Source organism: Lissotriton vulgaris, chromosome 12 (assembly GCF_964263255.1).
Source record: "Lissotriton vulgaris chromosome 12, aLisVul1.2, whole genome shotgun sequence".
NCBI lineage: Eukaryota > Metazoa > Chordata > Amphibia > Caudata > Salamandridae > Lissotriton > Lissotriton vulgaris.
The window spans coordinates 740,089,537-740,103,953 of NC_141700.1; the positions used below are offsets into that span (position 1 = coordinate 740,089,537).

The 14,417-nt window shown below is 45.4% G+C and overlaps 1 protein-coding gene across 1 annotated transcript in view; it reads left to right on the forward strand.

Annotated features, from left to right (window-relative positions):
* Window positions 1-1,524: 1,524 nt before the first annotated feature.
* The window catches only part of LOC147678479 (extracellular calcium-sensing receptor-like), a 112,977-nt gene continuing 100,084 nt past the window's right edge, over window positions 1,525-14,417 (forward strand). The window contains exon 1 of the mRNA XM_086946586.1: window positions 1,525-1,739. The gene's annotated coding sequence lies outside the window, so the exon portion shown is untranslated. The remainder of the gene's footprint in view (window positions 1,740-14,417) is intronic.

Genomic DNA, 14,417 nt, shown 5'->3' on the forward strand with positions numbered 1-14,417 from the left:
GGTGGGATTTGGGGCATGTATCAAGCTGCAAGAGCACGCAGCCATTAAAACTGATTTTGCTGCCGCTTGAGTTTAAAATCGATTCGAGAAGCAGCCCTCTGACTCTGAGCGGTCAGGTTAGTAAACCAGGCTGGAAGGCTTCCTGGTGAAATCACGCAACAAGACCACAAATCTCTCCCACATTTGCCAGTTTGCCTGCTTCACCCTTCCATTGTTCCCGTTGTTATTGTGTTGCTCGAACGGAAAATAAAATCCACCATGCAGTGTTTGTCGGAATTTCGCCGGAACTCTACATTGAAAGAGTAACGCAGGGGCGCCAAATTCCTCCAATTGTGCAAGCGGAATGAACAATTCTGCCTGGAGGTAAAAACCACACTTTAGCAAGACATATCAAACTCATTTCAAACGCAATAGCACCATATCAGTATCCTAATTTAATTTTGAAAATACATCTACGTTGTGCACGCTGTTACAAAAGCATACAATGCACACACACTTTAACGTGTTTCATCTTGCTGACATGACAGCCTATAATTTCTCGTTTTTATATCTCTCTGTTCAATTGTTCGCCCTTTCATAATTTATTGAGCGCAGGGCTCCCAGCGTCCAACAATGAATGGCATTACTCAATTTGTTTTTTATTTACTTTCACTCTGTTATTGTTGCGAAAGTGCGCAGCACTTAATCCAAGAGTGCCTGTGGGGACAGCAGATTGGTTTGAGCATCATTTCTTACCAGGACACATAAAAACGTCTCGCAAGGCAATTCATTTATTTTAATGAAGTTCTGACGTAATGAAGCCAGCTGCACATATGGTCGCTCCTTTTCCCTCCGCACAATCTAATCTAAGCTTGAGGTCTTTATAAAGGCAGCCGGTTCCAGCGCCCTGATGGTACAGGGCACGCGGCCAGGGCAAGATTACCTCGACTCGTGTGTATGCGATTTGAACGTGTTAGCCAGGACTAGAGCAAGTCATGTGTCTACGGTGCCCAAACCAGCAGAACTTCTGTCACCCATAATTCTCCAACAGAGTCTGAAGTGTAGTTTACGTAAACCGGTCTCAGCACCCCTATGGATGCTCTGTGTGTTCTTGACCAACTCACTGCCAGGGCTATGTAGCGATATCTGACGCTTTATGTGAAATTGCATTTCCTGGCTCCTACTGGCTGGTGTGCCATGTTTGATGCTTTCAGGGGCTCTCTGGCACCCACCTCTGTTTGTGGCTTTCTTGTTACTCAGTGACACTGAAAGTGTCGACAGTGAGGACTGAGCACCAGTTAACGATGTATGTGAGGTAGGCTCCCTGTGCATCAGAAGTGTAGATTTGTATGAAATTCTATTGGAAGTTCTGTGCTGGTTTAGGGGAAGAGGCGTCTCTAGCCCACGCCAGTCATTTCTAATACCATGGAGTAGGACAATCTTTGCCCTCCACCTAAGGACACACATCCACTCCTTCAGGGAGGAGGCGTCGCGCCTCAGACCATGGAGAGTAGGCTGCTAGGAAGACACACAAACCACTTCTTGAGTCAGAAGGTGCTGCTGTATCTGCTGACCCACTGCCTGGTCCCAGCCTCATCAGACCCGAATGTGGACCTCCGGTGCCGGCTGCCCACCCCGGCGGTGAGTGGGCTCTCCAGAGATGGGGACATCATTCTGGGTGGAATCTTTGTGGTGCACGATGACATCGAGCTGCAGGAGACCACCTTCACATCAAGGCCTGCGCCCATCACCTGCCAAAGGTAAGATGAGAAATGATCATGTTAGTAATAATGGCTACATTTGTGAGAAAAGCTGTCTGCGGCTTCAGGGTGCTTAAAAAAATAAATCAGAATTACCCCTTCCTAAAGACATGGATGTCATTGTAATGACCGCGACAGGATGTAAAGTATTTCAAACCAAAATTTCAATAAGGCAGGATGAGACCATAAACTGGGAATTCGCACACAGATGGAACGAAAATTCCATTTATATCTGAGAGTTTAATTGTAAATGCTGGAGCATGCTTTATAGCTCCTCGTCAGGTTTCACATTTGCTATCGGACTTACTGAGGGAGTTCTACAAAGCTGAAGGGGCAGCAGGGAGCTGAACAGGCAAACCCCCAGATGCATCAAGCATCCATTTTGCGATTCCTTATTAGCGAAAAATAAGGAATTGCTAAAAAGGAATAGCAAAATGCTATTCAAGAAGAACTCGCTCAAAAAATAGCGATTTCTCGCAAATTGCGAGTCGCAATTAAGGAATACCTTCCCATTCATTCCTATGGGCCTAGGGATGAATGGGAAGACATTCTAAATGTGCGAATCGCAATTAGCAAAACGCAAATTGAGAATGCGATTTCAAGGGTGCAGGGGTGTCCAAAGGACACCCTGTGCACCCCCTGAAATTGATCTGTGCACATATGTTGCGCACATACATTTATACAACAACAATTTGGATAGTGGACCACTCAAAGAAAAGGCACCAATCCTGGAATCACCAGACAAATTAATTTTCAAATTCTAGCGTGCTCTTTCCAAATGCTCCCTGTCCTAAGAGCATCACCCAAACCTGGGGTCAACAGTCAATTTTGTGTCCAATATGGAAAAGCACAGCTTTGCAAGTCAATCACATCCAGCTTGAAGAAACCAACTTTCTTAGTGTCTTCACACACAAACGCTGAGTCTTGATGTAAGTTTGTAATGCTCATTTAATAATCCTTTTTTAGGAAAAACCAGCAAACGCGTTTCGTTCTGAAAACAGAACTTCTTCAGGGCGAAATAGTTGTTCCAAAGCGTATTAGGTTCCAATATTAAGAAAATAACTGAGGAATGAGAGAAAGTTTTATATCCTTATACTTCTTTTCTTTTCTTTAAGTTATCGCTTTCACCAGATCAAACTCCGAGATGCAAGACTTATATATATCCAACACTGGTATTGTTCCTTATGTTATTGCATAGACAGACCGGAAATCCCTTAATTTCCAGAAATTTTTTATATACTTAATAACCAATATCTTAAGAGCAAAAGTCCATTCTATACCTTGTGGGATATGTTTCTTTATAATCTGGTAATGGAGATGGCGGCGGTTTGAATCGTCGAAACGCCGCAGAGTTGATTCATCGTGATCAACAATTCCAGGTGACTACCGTACGAACATTTATCATTCTTGGATTATAAAGAAACATATCCCACAAGGCATAGGATGGACTTTTGCTCTTAAGATATTGGGTATTAAGTATATAAAAAAATTTCTGGAAATTAATGGATTTCCGGTCTGTCTGTGAAATAACATAAGGAACAATACCAGTGTGGAATATATATAAGTCTTGCATCTCGGAGTTTGATCTGGTGAAAGCGATAACTTAAAGAAAAGAAAAGAAGTATAAGGATATAAAGCTTTCTTTCATTCCTCCGTTATTTTCTTAAGATTGCAACCTGATACGCTTTGGAACAACTATTTCGCCCTGAAGAAGTTCTGTTTTCAGAACAAAACGCGTTGGCTGGTTTTTCCTAAAATAGGATTATTAAATGAGCATTACAAACTTACATCAAGACTCAGCGTTTGTGTGTGAAGACACTAAGAAAGTTGTTTAGTTTCTTCAATCTGGATGTGATTGACTTGCAAAGCGGTGCTTTTCCATATTGGACAAAAGGTTGCGCACATACATGCCCTTAGGGCAGAGGTCTTCAAACTTTTAGATGCCGAGACCCCCCTGTCAACATTTTCAAATGTAAGGACCCCCTCCTGACAACAATTTCTAAAGCTCTAGGTTATGAGTAAGGTGAGGACCACATTATGCGACAGGCTTGACTAAATTGTGTGAGTAGAAAATGTAAATAATGTTCTGTAATGCTGCATATTTTGGGGTAGCATTGCTTTATTATTTAGAATTTTTTTTAAACATAGTAATACTGAGGAAAGATTTCACCCCATCAGTACCAGTTTATAACCAAAATACAGCAATTAACATCAGAAAGATGTCTAGTCAACCTCTGTGAAGGGCCTCCCAATCCGCAGGAATACGCACTGCCACATTAGAAGCTCAACTGGACATGGCCGGGAGCAGCAAGGGTGCATTCAAACCGTGGCAGTCTTGTGCAGAGTTAAGCAGTTTGCCCATGCCCCTTTCCTCTCACCCCCTTCCTTCCATCCCTCTCTTCTCTCCCCTCCCAACCCCAGATCCCTCTCTCACATTGCAGGCAGATGGTTATTAGCCCCAGGACACCTTTTGGCAACAGTAGCGCTTTACAAATGTAAATAATAGGCAGCAGCAGGGGATCCACTAGACCCGAACTTCAGGGGGGGGAGGGGTTAACACTCCCAGCCACCTCATCTTTCTATAGCACCTGTCTGACAAACATTTCATTTTTTTATAGCGCTACTCATAGTTTACTCACACTCAGTTCTGTGATGTGCATGGTACATCTTCTTTGTACCAGGCACTTTAACCTTCTACACTGTGTGGGTGACAAGAGTGCCCATATGACTGCACGGTGAGCAATGCAACAGTGTGAGAGTAGGGTAAATGGAGTGACTGCAGGGTGAGTGAGGTGACCATATGAATTTGGGTTCGGCTGTAAGTGCAGATTGGGACGAATTAGTGCATGGTTAGTGATGGCCTTGTTTGAGTGAGCTACAGATTGTGTTCTAGGGGTACCTCAATGATCCATGACTAAAAATGAAAGAGAATAAAGACAGAAAAGTAACATAACTAATTAATACATACTTTTATATTTATAACTCAATTTAGTGTCAAGAGCAGGTCTCTGCAGGATCTTTAAACAACACATAGCAGGCATGTTTCTTTTGGCAACCCAACTTTATTTTTCTTTTCATTAAATGCATTCTCGCACTACAGTAGTAAGTGTAAAAAGACAAATGTAAAGGAATAAGCAGAGTGGGGGCCTGGGTTGGGGGGGGGGGGTTTACTGGAACCATAAAAAAACTAAGCTTTGGTAATCAGTTAACAAAGGCATGTAAATATGCTATTGGTCTTTAAAGACCTGTGAAAAACTGGAGATGAGACTCCAGACACTGCCCAGCCAAGGCCCCAGGAGCGCGAGCTGCACTGCAGCAGCCTGGGCTGAGACACAGAATGGGGAGGAGGGGGGCTGAAGCCCTGGAGGCACTGTGAAGGCGCGAACCCCTTGCATCACTCCATGGCCCCCCCTAGGGGTCGCGCCCCACAGTTTGAAGACCCCTACCTTAGGGCATGTGTGTGCGCAACATGAAACTTTGAAAAATGCACAAAAGTGAATTTTTCAAAGTTTTTGCAAATTACCATGAAGTTGAAATTCATGGTAATTTGCTACTCCTATTAGCGAAATTTCGAATTTTTTAACTTTGATGCATTGCATTTAAGGAATCTCAATTTGAGATTCCTTAAATGCAAGTAATCGCAATTTAGCGAATTCTTAATTTGCGATTTTTGCATTTGGGATGATTCATCCCAAATGCAAAAATACCAGTCGCAAAGGGGCATATTCTGAGAATCTGCCCCTTTGCGAGCGGATTTTACCTTAATGAATCTAAGTCAAAGTTGCAGGGACTTTGATGAATCTGTTCAATGGGTTCGCATCAGGCACTCGCAGTGTGCAGCAGGTGAAAACAGGTGCGTTGGCGGGATAACTATTGGGGTTCAAACCCAATGATAGCTGAGTGCAAAGGTCAGACCGAGCGCTATAGTTTGAAAGGTCGAAGTGGCGGGAGCCAATCAGAGAGTGCAGCTGGCCAGGATCAAGGCGCATTGCTGGCTCCATGAATGAGGCAAATGTCATTGAACAGTGAATGAATGAGGTGCGTTGGTGGAGCTATCAATGAATGTATATCAGTTAATAACAGAGACGCAGAGCATGGTGGAGGTGCCCTGAAGGAGCCCTGTGATGGACACTATCAGTTCCCAGCAGAGCACGTTAGGGTCGAGATGCAGAGGGTCACAGCTCACACGGTGAGTCAGTTCATTGCTGAGAGCTGCGGCTCAGGACTGAGTTACATTGCTTAAACTAGCGAAACAGTTTTAGTTAAAAGTAAAACTGTACACACCAGGTCAGGATTAAGGTGCAATCAGAGAAACGCTCATGTGGTGAATGTCAATTAAAAACAGTGCATGGGTTCGGTCAATTAACACCAGTGCAATTAATTAGGTCAAATAATAGTGCAATGGGTCCGTTTTTTGTGGTATTGGTGAAACTTTAATGCGGTTTGGATCAGTTTGTGTAAGTCATCAGAAATACTGTCATTGATGAAGTCAGGAGTGACTGTTTCCGGTTTCTTTGAAGATTTGTAACCGTTTTAAGTGACAAGCTTTTTGTTTCAAACACTTTTTAGGCTTGCCTTTGAGCCCCAAAACCTTGCATTAGGCTGCGCTGTTATTTGAATTCACACCAGCTCAAGAACACTGTCTCCCAGCCTCGATTTCAAACTTGCCTGCACTAGTGCTTCTATGAGACACTTCCATGCGCTATGAAACATCATTTGATCGCTCCTTTAAATGACAGGTTTATTCAGGCAAAATAGAAAGTCTACGTAGGAGATGTTGCACATATAGTAAGATATGTGTGTGTGTGTGGGGGGGGGGGGGGGGGTGCATCTCAATCGCGTCAAGCTGGAAGATTTTTGCAAACTTATTCCAAACTAAAGAGGTTTTGCTTTGGTACCAGAGCGATTGCATCCTGTCAGCTAACCAGGCATTCTCACCATCACCGACGCAAGATACTGTTCAGCATCTCAGTTTTGTTTCAGACTTATTTTGAATTTGCTGCTTCTATCATGAACTGTTATTGTGTTTCATTTATGTATTTGTCCGATTTGATTGATGTATTGCAACGCTTGGAAGAACATATTTGGCCCTGCCATGTGCTGCACCTTATCAGCAAAATAAAAAACGTGTTCCCATGAAACTCATTAGAGCACTTTTCGGAGCTGCATTAACCCGTTCTTGGCCCAGGTGGTGATGCACCGGTCTGCCAGAGCTGTGTTCCAAAAGGCGGTGCTAGGTGGTTTAAACTTAGGCACCTCTTCAGTCTCTTTCTGCACCCAAGCAAACTATATGTTGTGTTTTTTGGACAATTCTAGACATGAGGTGCAAACCCCACATCAGCTTAATGATCAATGGTGTTTGTTTAAAGTCCCCAAAAAATGCCTGGCTTTACAGGCAATCCAGAATTGATAATGATTCAAATAACACTCTATTCGTAGTCTCAGGTTTTTGGGGACAATGCAAAATACAGAGGGCCTACTAACAAGGTAAATTGCTTCGTAAATATATGTTTATGGCTCAATTTATCCTTCTTCTTATGCCTGTTGGGAATTAGTCATGTGATTCATGGTGGGCGCAGGTCTGTTTTTAAGGATAGATAGATATATTTATTTGCACAATTAATTAAAATCAGTGCAATTCATACGAAAATAGAAGAGTAAAATTATTGCAATTCATACAAAACTAGAAGATAAAAAGAAGCTTTCAGTGCTCAGTTTAAAAGAGGAAAAAACGCAAGTTCATATCTGACTCGGTGAGTATTATGGGGGGTATCTGCCGGTAGCATTAGATTAATCTTAGTCATGAATTTCACAAATCGGGCAGACATTTGTGCTGAGTCCCCCATTTTTCTAGTGCTTCATGGCAGGAACGCACATTGAGTATTCTCCAGATGGGACGCAGCCAGAAAGTGCGAAGGGGGAGTAAAGTTCTGCAGATACAAAGAACATGGTTTAAGTTTTCTTCCCCATTGTTGCAATAACGACAATGAGAGGAGATGCCTGCTTTGTACTTCCTTCCATAGTTGTACCCCACCAGAGGGATTAGCCCAAAACGTAGTCTCATTAACTGATGTTTCACTAAAGTGCTCATGGAAGATGGCATGTAGTGTGGAAGGGTTTTTAGGTCATAGAGTTTTGACGCCCAGCAACCATTTTTTTTTAAATTTGTTTTTATTGCAGAATTATAAACAAACTTCAAGGTCAGATGGCCAGTCTTCCTCTCACATTACAAGGCACTATACTGTTGTAAAATAGTACACAGCCATTCAGCCCACAACCCGGAGGCTGGGCGGCGCACCAACAAATCCCATCAGGAGTTCCCACGTACCGATCAGAGGAACACCAGGTCAACAGCACAATTATGTATCTGCTTTTGTTACCTATCAAACTCCCCCCTACCCCTCCCCTCCCCACCGCCGATACATTCCAGCACTTTGTATTATGCAATGCCCGGGCCCCCAGTGTCCGCATTGTGAGGTCTATGCCTATGCTCTTCTTGGACAGCCGTCCAATAGCGTCTAAAATCTTCCACTCCTCGTCGACACATGCGTGCTGCCCTACTCTCCACCTGCTGGGGGACCGGGTGAGTCTCCCTGTCATAGGTGCCCCCTTTGGTGTGTCCGCGGTGTCCTAGTAACTCCCCCCCAACCCCTCCCTCCCCTGCTTCCTCTGACGTGGGTGGTATCTATGTGTTCCAATAGTATGTCAAATTACCCATCGGGGTCAAGCATTCGGCCTTCCAAGCTTCACGGAACCTCCCTGTCCAGATGTCCCTCCTCTTCATCCTTGGTCAAATGGTCATTCAGATCCTGCACAATCGTTTCCCATGCCCTTGCAAACTCCAAGCTCTTCTCGTTACCAGTCCTTGTGGCCTGCCGCATTCTGATCTCACTCTCACATTTGGACCATTTCCGCAGCTCATTCGACCATTTCCGAACAGATGAGCCCTCCCTGGATTTCCAGCGCCAAGTAATCTCTCTTTGCGCTAGCATGAGTCCCAGGTCAATAAACTTGCTCGTGATTTTGGTCTTTGTCGTGTGCGGGAACCTAAGTAATATGCACACGGCCATATCAAATTCCACCTCTCTCTCAGTGACTGCATTCAGAAGCTCTCCCACCTCTGCCCAGTATGTCCCTAACTGCGGGCAGCTCCACAGCATATGATCCAGCTCAACTTCAGGTATCAAGCATCTCGGACACGCTGCATCCTGTACCTGAAAGTGCCTTCTAATTTTTCCTGGTGTCAGGTACGCCCTATGCAATATAAAGAAGTGTATCTGTTGGAAGCGGGCATTCCTACAACCCTTCCATGTTCTCTTCCAAATATGGCCCCAAACCGGGTCTGGTATGGGCTTACCTATGCTTTCCTCCCATTTTCCCTTCAGCGCTGCTAACGGTGCAAGACCCTCGTTCAGCATTCTTGAATGGATACAGGTCACCGCCTTTACCGTACCCGCAGCCATCACCACGTATTGGCAGGCCATGGTCGTATCTGGCTCCGCCAGTCCCCCCTTCCAGTGCTTTTGTATCGCAGTTGTCACCGTGGCATGCAAGAGGTAGCTCCCATCCTTAAGTCCAAACTGGTCCTATAGTACCCGAAAGGGAACCGGCACCCCGTCGGCATAGAGATCTCCCACCATCTGCAGACCCAGGTCTTCCCATTCCGCCAACAGGGACCAATCTCCTCTATGCGGCAGCGCCGTCAGCATTCCTAAGGGGATCTCTGGGGCGTATGGGCAAGCAGCCCCCGCCCTCCTCAGGCTCCTATGCCAACACATCCGGAGGGTTTTCTCTTCAATCGTGAGATCGCCCAATCCCAGCTTCTGCTGCATTACAATGTAGGACAGGATGTGCCGCTGAATACCTTTCCCTCGTCCCTGGTCAGGGCCCCTAAACTCTCTTGCGATGTTCTGTGTCAAAATCTGAAGCTGGGCCGCCAGGTAGTACAGTTCAAAATCGGGGACCGCCATCCCACCTTCAAGTTTGGGTCTATGCAAAGTATGCAGCGCCACTCTGCGCCTGCCCTGGCCCCAAAGGAAGGCGATGACCATTGATCGCAAATCTTTGAAAACCCGCAGAGGGATCCATATCGGCAGGGTGCGGAAATAATAGAGCAACCGCAACAGAGCCACCATTTTTAACAATGCTATGCGGCCCAGCACTGACAAAGGGAGAGAGGCCCAAAAAGTCATACAGCCCCGCAACGCCCTTATGCAACGGCCTATGTTACCCTCCAGTAGGTCAGCAGCTTCATGATAAACCTGGACCCCCAGGTAGGTGAAGCAGGAGCCCTCTCAGACCACGTCTATCGTTGGAGGGGGGTACGGTACGTTCCCCTTCAGTGGGAAAAGGCAGGTTTTTTTCCAGTTCACCCTGAGGCCTGATAGCCTGCCAAATCGGGAGAGCATTTCCGTCGCCCCTCTAAGGGCGGCTTCCGTGTCTTCCAAATAGAGCAGTAGATCATCCGCATACAGTGAAATATGATGGATTGCCTCATAGCACCGGACTCCAGAATATAGTACACCCGTTCGTGCCTGTGCCGCCAGCGGTTCCATCGCTAAAGCGAACAGGAGAGGGGATAGCGAGCAGCCCTGCCTCGTTCCTCTGCGCACTGGATACGCGGGCGATATTACCGGTCCCAGTCTTACCCTGGCCGTTGCATCAGCATAGAGGACCTTCGTCCAACGGCCAAAGCCACCTCCCAGGCCGAGCTTCTCCAGGACCTTGTCAAGATATTGCCACTCAAGGCTATCAAAGGCCTTCTCGATATCCACCGATAGGACTGCGGATCTATGCTCCAAGGCCGGAGCGCTGTCCAGTATACGGATCAGGCGGCGGATATTAAGGGATGTATTCCTAGTGGGAATGAACCCCGCTTGGTCCTCATGGACCAATGTGGTCATGTGTGGCAGTAATCTGGTGGCCAGAATACGGCTTAAGATCTTGTAATCCACCGTCAGCATAGATAGGGGCCTATATGATGTCACATCTAAGGCCTCTTTACCTGGTTTCAATAGCGGCACTACTAAGGCTTCCCTCATTGATTGGGGGAGGCGTCCAAAGGACTGGGCCTCGGAGTATACTACTAAGAGCCTCGGTGCCAAGACATCTATGAATTTCGCATAGAATTCAATCGGCAGGCCATCCACCCCCGGCGTCTTATTTCTAGCCATCTGTTTAATGGCCACCCGAATCTCTGATAGCGTTATTGGGCCGCCCAAATCCTTCGCAGTCTCGTCATCTAGTGTCGGGAGCTGAACAACGTCCAGGTATTCGTCTCACAGCGCCGTCTACCCCCAGTTGGCTCTCATATAGAGTCGTATAGTAGGACTGGAAGCGAGTCAAAACCACAGTCTGAGAATAGACCACCTCCCCTGACCCCGTTTTAATGCTCATGATCGGGCAACCCCTAGGTTCCGGGTTAGCGAGTTTAGCAAGTAGAGTCCCCACCTTATCTCTCTCCCTGTGCACCTTGGTGAGGTATAACTTGTAATCATAGCATCTTAGCCTCTCCGTTTCAGTCGCCACTACTTCTTTTGCTTCCAATAGTCTGCCCTGTAGTTCCGGTCGCTCAGGCCTGCGCCGCTCTAGATCCCTCAGCGCACACTCTGCCTTCTCCAGATCAGCCACCACAGTCGTTCTGGCACTCGAAAATCTGCCCATACACACACCTCTCACCACCACCTTCATCGCATCCCATTCCACCGATCTCGTGGCAGTCGTGCCCTCGTTCATGTCAAAATACTGCTCGATGCCCTGCTGGACCGTTGCACTAAACACTGGATCCTCTAATGTGTCAGGGCGCAACCTCCATGTCGGTACCGAAGACCTCGCTCGCTGCCATTGTACCTTCATCAGTAAGGGATTGTGTTCCGAGATGGTTCTGGCCAGATATTCCGTATGCGTTATCATGGCTGCCAGGGGACCACTACACAGTATAGAATCTATTCTAACATGTAATGCATGCAGTGCTGAAAAGAAAGAGTAGTCCCTAATGTCGGGGTGTTGCTCCCTCCAGACATCCACAAGGCCCCACCTCTCCTGCCAGTCTTTCCTGTGCGCTGCCAGCCTCCGCACCGGAGAGTTGGCCAGCGGCGGGTGTGATCTATCTCGCATCACATCAATGATTGAATTAAAGTCCCCCCCCACTATAATGGGGCCCGCTAGGAAGTGTGCCAGTAACCCGGAGAGTTTATCAAAGAAACAGGCTTGGTCAACATTAGGGGCATACGCCCAGCAACCATGGGATAGCTTTTTCACGGATATTGCATCGTGCTCCATTGATAATATTTTAGATTGTTTGGTCAGGGTATTGGTGAGAATCCCTATGGGTAGCGAGCTTAACCACAGATCATGGGCTTCTTAAGCGTCCAAACACAATATTACACATTTATTCCAAGAAGTGATGGGATTATTTAACAATGACCAAATGCAACTCTTTAGTGTGGAGGCTTGGGCTCTATTTGTTTTTACACAATAGGAAATGAATCTTGCTTTCATGATCCAGTTTTGAGTAAACAAGCGGAACTCCATACGAATTAGGGCATGTGAGGTCGAATTGGGTAGGTGAAACACTCTACGAAAACAAACTGATTGCATTCTGTCCAACCAAGTGAACATTTTAACTTTAAAAGTAGTAGCACCGAAGGCTATTGTTGTTAATAACTTGGCATCTATCACTTTGATTAGTGGAGTGAGGTCAAGAGAGTGAAGAGCATTCTTAGTTCGTAGGAAGGCCCCCTCCAGGCTACGGGCCACACTTTGCATTGCTGCGATTTGCGGACCAGAACTTCCTCTGTGGTCTATCCAGACTCCAAGATATTTATAAGTTGTGACTACCTCAATTGATCTCCCAGAGATGTACCAGGGAGATCTTTGCTGCAAGTGGGGGATTTGTACACTTATAACTCCACTAAACCAGTGAAAAAAGAGGGTTACAATGTGGCGGTTAGACTTGGAAGCTTCAGAATGCTCAGAAACAGGGCTTTTAGTTGGCATTCACAAATTCCTCCACATTCCCATTCCAACCTGGAAAATATCATTGATCCACTCATGTTGATTGCGGATAAAGGATATCTTCCAGGGTGGGAATGGGAATGTGACACTCCAAGATTTGCTCCTTGGGGTTTAGGGGAAAATGCCTTTTCTCCCAGAAACATATTGTTACTTGTGTTTAAAAACAACAAAAGATGTGCATTTGCACAGAGGATCCTCCTATTGTGGAATGCAATCTCCCAATATGGTGAACTCTGCAGAACGGGAATAACATTCTGCTGGGTATGTTACTTGACCTTCTAGTGGGGTAAAGCCGTAACAATTTTACATAAATCACCATTCTTCTCTCAGCAATTTAGAATCGTTTCAGCGTTTTCCAGAATAAAAATTAAACTGCAGTGTGTAAAAAGCAGCAGATATAAATTAATTTGATTTTAAAACTAATGTATTGCGCGTATCTAGCTTATGTTAAACTTTGCTCTTGCTTCCTTGTTTTACCAGCTGAGCGTGCTAAAATACAAGTAATGTACATTTGTAATAAAACTGAGCATTTCCTGGGTCAGTCTGATTATTTACTTTCTGTCCAGCTGTGAGTTACATCTATAGGCCTCTGAATCCCTTTACTAACACAATTGTCCTGGCAATACCACTAAAGGGAGCCCAATGCATTAATCCAGGCAATCAGTGATAACCGACCATGCGGTGTCCATCTCCTTGCAGTAGCGATTTTGCACAAGGGGTTGGGAATGGCATTTCTCCCCCATTGTGGTAGCCTCATTGAGGTGCTTCTGCTTTCACAGCTTGATTGTGAACGCGTAGGAACATATAGCCTGATTCATCAATCATATTTGCGCTCGCAAAGGGCCAGATTCTCAGAATCTGGCCCTTTGCGAGTGCAATTTTTGCATTTGGGATTCATCATCCCAAATGCAAAAATCGCTATTTAGAAACTCGCAAATTTGCGAGGAATAGCATTTAAGGAATCTCTATTAGAGATTCCTTAAATGCTATTCTTGAAACATTTTAAAATTGCGAAATCGCAAATTTCGGCCGCTATTTACCGCGAGGTGAAACCTTGTGGTAAATAGCGAAAACTTAGAAAAATGCATTTAAAAGCATTTTTCTAAGTTGCAGGTTACACACACACATGTCCTTAGGACATGTGTGTGCGCAACACCAATGTAGATTACCTTTCAAGGGTGCTACAGGGTGTCCTTTGGACACCCCTGGCACCCTTGAAATCGCATCCTTATTTGCGATTAGCAAATTGCTAATCGCAAATAAGGAATACTCCCCATTCATTCCTATGGGCCTTTTGGCCCATTGGAATGAATGGGGAGTTATTCCTTATTTGCGATTAGCAATTTGCTAATCGCAAATAAGGAATCTGTAGGAATCGCATTTCATTTTGCGATTCCTACATGAATCCCGTTTTGCGAGTCTGTAATAGCGATTCCTTATGAATCGCTATTTTAGACAAGCAAAACGGGTCTTTCATGAATCTGGCCATTTATCATTTTACAGTTCATTTGGGGGTCGGATCGATCCAATCCTCTAATTATGGCAGATCTACAGGAACTTATTCCTCTGTCCAAGAAAGCTCTCCTTAAGAAAGTGACTTGTGCTGGTTGTAATTTCTTACAGTGACATATATAATGAATGAGGTCTTCTTTTTGACTGCCG